Source organism: Bidens hawaiensis, unplaced genomic scaffold (genome assembly GCF_021521415.1).
Source record: "Bidens hawaiensis isolate Kalapana, Puna unplaced genomic scaffold, B.hawaiensis_p1.1 tig00030361_1, whole genome shotgun sequence".
NCBI classification, from domain to species: Eukaryota; Viridiplantae; Streptophyta; class Magnoliopsida; order Asterales; family Asteraceae; genus Bidens; species Bidens hawaiensis.
Window position 1 is genome coordinate 1 of NW_027495062.1, and position 5332 is coordinate 5332.

The 5332-nt window shown below is 43.1% G+C and overlaps 1 pseudogene across 1 annotated transcript; it reads left to right on the forward strand.

The window, feature by feature from the left end:
• Window positions 1-3609: 3609 nt before the first annotated feature.
• Window positions 3610-5332, forward strand: LOC143580338 (uroporphyrinogen decarboxylase pseudogene; annotated as a pseudogene). Its single transcript, XR_013143627.1, has 3 exons — window positions 3610-3643; window positions 4628-4728; window positions 4819-5332. The product of XR_013143627.1 is annotated as a uroporphyrinogen decarboxylase pseudogene (transcript).

The following is a 5332-nucleotide window of genomic DNA, read 5'->3' on the forward strand; positions in this document are numbered from 1 at the left end:
CTTTTCCGCCGCGCGAAGGGAGGAGGTAGTAGCACCATACCTCGTGTGGACAGGAGGTCTGCCCACTTTTTGAGGCAGGGAAGACAAGGAAAACTTGGGGGGAAATTCCTGGGTTTTCTCAAATCCCCCCGCCTGAGTAGGAGGATCCTGAGCAACAGGGGCAACATCTTTCTTCTGTTTCTTACTGGCCCTTGCGCCAGTTTTCCCCTTAGCTTTACGCTTCAGTTGGGGCGCCTCCTCCTCCTCCTCCTCCTCTTCCGCGAGCTCCAGCTCGTAGTTTTCAAGCGCATCTACAATACGTGCAACAGAAATGTTAGCCAAATTTGGTATTATAAAGAAAAATGCATAAGTACAAAGGCTTACCAGGCGCATCGCTGTCAAAGACAAATCCCAGATCAACAGGGATGAACATGTCATCAAAGCGATCGGGGAAGCCAACCTCCCCAGCGCCCAGCGCGACGGAGCCACCCTCCATATGCTCATCATAGGCGGCGTGGACATACTCCTTGCTGACTGCACAAAACAAATCAAATGATATCAGCAAAAAGATAAGTATTCGCGCAGAAGTAATGCAATGAGATCAACTTACACAAGCCGTCAACTTGGATCACGGGCTCAGTCGCGCTGTCAGCCCACCTCCTGCTCATACCAACCCCCACCAGCGCCTCCTCGCAAAATTTCTTGGCGGGGGATGGTTCGGCGGTCAACTTTTTAACCCAGGCGCCAATTGGGTTCTTGAAGACACCCACATCCGCAGGCGCAGAAGAGATCGCGCGCATGGTCATGCGGATGGGGATCACACCAGCCCTGATGTAAAAAAACCTCTCAGACCAGTCATGAAGGCTCTTGAATGAAACAGTGGAGCACTTCACCTTCTGACTGCGAGGAATAAAAGAGAACCAAGAGTCTTGGATCTTGGGCTTGTAAAAAAACTGAAAGCGCCGAGGGGTGGGCTCCTCGCGCTGAGATTTGCACATGAACTCAAAGTGAGTCATGCGCACAAGTCCAAACGGATGGACTTGGGATATATGAATCCCATAGAACCTAAGCAGCGCACCCACAAACCTTGTCATCGGGAGACGAAGGTTGCAGTGGGTGAAAAAATGGCAATACAAGGATATATAGCCGGTAGGCGGGTCCGCCGCCGTTTGCCCGGCCCCAGGCAACATGCAGCCAAACAAAGGGAGAAAACCCTGAGAGGCGATAAGGCTGTCAAGATCGGCCTGCCTCAGTTTGCAGGGGATTTCATTCCACCTCTTCACGGCCTTGGTCCTCCCTACCTCCACCGATGAGGCCTCAGCAGCCCTCTTCCCCTTGCCGGTCTTCTTCAATGTAGACATCACTAACGATTTCACACGGCGATGGATAGGGGAGGTTGTGTTGTCTGAGCTATCAGACATACAACTGTAAAACAGACAAAGGATGATCTGAAGAACAGAGACCTGGAAGCAGAAGACAGCTAATCGGAATAGAATGAAAGAAAGAAAAGAGCTCTGAATATTAAACAAGAAGATGAAGGATAAAAAAACTCTAAGGGCTGGCTTTTATAGGCCCAGGAGAGAGAAATATTGGTGCTGATCGGACTTCACGCGCCACCACTCGCAGGTTTAAGCCAACGCGAGCGCGACACGTGTCCCTGACACTGTGTGAGGGGACACGAAAAGAAACTTTACAGCTGCTGCCAGAGTTCACGCGCCACCACTCGCAGGAACGGACCAACGCGAGCGCGACACGTGTCCCTGACAGCATGTGAGGGGACACGAAAGGCAACTGTAGCACCTCGAGCACACGAAAGGTCTGACACGTCTCCATCACTGACGCATGTCAGCAACAACCAACCACGTGCAGGGACGATTCGTTTGCAACAAAAAGGATAGAATTTCGCGCAACGATGAGTAATAAGAAGAAAAAGACAAACCACTACTAAAAGAGCAAACTGTTAAGTCTAATATCTATCCTGCCTCGCTCGCGCGAGACAAGACACACATTAGACTGGGGGGGCTTGAAGAGGTATGTACCCGCCTCAACACCGAGCGAGGCGGGTCAACCCACAAGATATAGACAAGACGCTTGAAATCAAGACTTTATGAAGGCACAAAGCCAAAACCTACGCGCATGGCGCATATCACATATGCTCACGCATATCACATATGCTCATGCATCACATGCTCAGGCATCACATGCTCAGGCACCACAGATGCTCACGCATCACATATGCTCACGCATATCACATATGCTCATGCATCACATGCTCAGGCATCACATGCTCAGGCACCACAGATGCTCAGGCATCACATATGCTCACGCATCACATATGCTCACGCATATCACATATGCGCGTGGCGCATCCGCGCGTGGCGCATATCACATGCTCGTGCATATCACATTTGCGCATGAAACATCTGCGCGTGAGAATAAAGAGAAGACCTCGCGCATCCTCAGGATAGGCGCGTATCACACATGCACATAATCAACCTCGTCCTTATCCAAATCAGGATTAGGGCAACCTTGATTGTGCACGTCAGACAACCTTCCAGAAGGTATCTTTTTAAGGAATAATAATATGCTGATGTTGACAGCTGCCAATGAAAGGTGGACAACTCAGCAAAACCCATGTGCTACCACGTGATTATAACCAATGAAAAAGCACCAGGTGTCCAAAAGGACACGTGGCGCAAAGCAACTGGAAGAGGCCAACGAAGCCCTAATTGGGTCTGAGCCCAATCATGGGAAACCCTAGCACTATAAATATCACATCAACTCCACAAGGAGAGGACATCCAATATCATCTGATAACATACCATAACAGAGTATTCAGCTATTAAGCAATACACTCCAAATTCCTTACTCTCACATATTATTATCTTCTCCCACAAATACTTATTCTCACACCGGAGGGTTACCCCAAAGAGGACCCCTCTGTCCCTTTCTGAGGGGTAAGTTTACGGTGCTGTTCATTTTGTAGGTGGAAGAACCCAGATCCATCAGATCCAAGAGAAACCATCGGTGAAATAGCATAATCACACCCGAGGAAAGTAGATCGTCTACCAGTGAGTCGATCCACGGTTCTTCAACTACCATGACGACTTATCTAACTGCAACTTATCAATCATCATTCCTCCGTGACAATACAATCACAAAAAGTTAACATTTCAAACCACTCATACATTAACTTTAACCGCCATACTGCTTTCAATAAATGCATATTTCGCGCCTTACATAATATAATACTCACCGACTTTTAAAAAAAAAATAAAAATCGTTACCATTTTAAAAAAATAAATAATATAATAACCATATTCACTAATCACTAGACAGTCTAAATAATATCCATGCTATAAACTTGTCATTAGATTTTTTAATAATTTATGGTAACAATAGAAACTTAATACTAGCCATTAATACATACGTAACAGAGACCCATGTGCGATCCCCACATACAACATTTTGGGAAGTGCACATGTGATTTAACAAAGAAAGAATGAGATATTTGTGATCTCTAATTCGATCATGAGGGCGGTGTTTTACCACCGGTGGGTCTTCGGATGTGTGAGTATTTCCATAACTGAAGATAACTTTGAGGTGCTTAAGAACTTCGTACGACTGACAATGACCTTTTGCCATTGGGTCACCCTGTACAGAGGTGAGCAAACAAACCGGGTAACCGAAGCGACCCGAAAATCAAACCGAAACGATTTGAAACCGATTATGTAGAAACCAACTTGTAATTTTATCCACAAAAACCGTTAAACAAGCCGAAACATCCAAAACCAGACAAAAACCCGGACATAAGCTGATCAATAACCGAACCGAAACCGGTCATAAATCGGTTTTAACCTTTAATAACCAAACCAAACCAGTTTCAACCCAAACCAACTTTAGTTTTAAACCGGTTTACAAACCTCTAGCACGGACACCCTACTAGTTACAATAACAATATTAATTCAACACTTGCCATTAATACATACATAACACAATAATAATAATAATAATAATAATAATATTATTATTAATAATGATAATAATAATAATAATAATAATAATAATAATCTATATTATATATAAAGGAAGAGTGATGGGTATTCATGGTAATTTCATAACTAGAGTTCATGGACAAAAATGTCATTTCATAATAGGGCAAGAAAAGTAATTTGTCAATGTATCCATAAACTCTTAAGCTCTTAGTACAACATCATGAAGCTTCAATTTTTTAGACATTACTCTTCAATACTTTAGAAAACAAAAAGTTATGGTTTACATGTGTTATTATTATAGATTATTATTATCATTATTATGGTGACTATACACATATTATCATTATTATGGTGACTATTCACATTCTTAACTCCCATATGTCATTATGTTTCTATTAACTTTGTTAGCCTATATATAGTGCATTCTTGTGCTTCTATTACATAAACATACATACATACATACATACCAATGAATAACAACCTCATACCCTCTATACACTATTTCTCAAGGTTAGAAGGATGTAATAAGGAAAAGTTGAGGCGATTTGGGCTAAGGAAAAAGATGATAGTGTAAAGTTCGGACTAAACTAAGCACACTTTTGGTAGTGTATGAAATTTGTAAAAAGACTTTTGGTAGTGTTGGAAATTTGTAGATTTCGTTGGTGCTCCTTTTACTCTAGCATCATATTGCGTCGAAGGCGTATCATCAAAGCACTTTTCCAAAATTAAGAGGCTTGGTTTCTCACAGCCTAAGGTGATTAATTTATTACATTATATTATTATAATTCAAAATTTCATATTTCATAAGTTAAATGTTAGTGACTCAGTCGGTTCACTATTGCAGGTCCTACACGCACTGCTTGAAAAATTCACAACCTCAATGGCTACATACATTCAATACCAAGCCGACAATGGTGCACAAGCAGTTCAAATCTTTGACTCATGGGCCATCGAGCTGAGCGGACTGACTTTGAAGAATTCAGTTTGCCTTACTTGAAACGAATCGTGGACACGGTTAAACAAACTCACCCGGATCTTCCTTTAATTCTTTATGCAAGTGGGTCAGGTGGGTTGTTGGAATGGCTACCTTTGACCGGGGTGGATGTGGTTAGTTTGGACTGGACCGTGGATATGGCTGAAAGCAGGAAGCGGTTAGGTTCTGATATAGCGGTTCAAGGGAACATAGACCCGGGTGTGTTGTTCGGGTCAAAAGATTTCATCGCCAATAGGATACATGATACTGTGAAGAAAGCAGGGAAGGTAAACATATATTGAATCTTAGTCATGGGATTGTTGTAGGCACACCAGAAGAAAATGTTGCTCATTTTTTTTAGGTTGCTAAAAGTCTTAGGTACTAA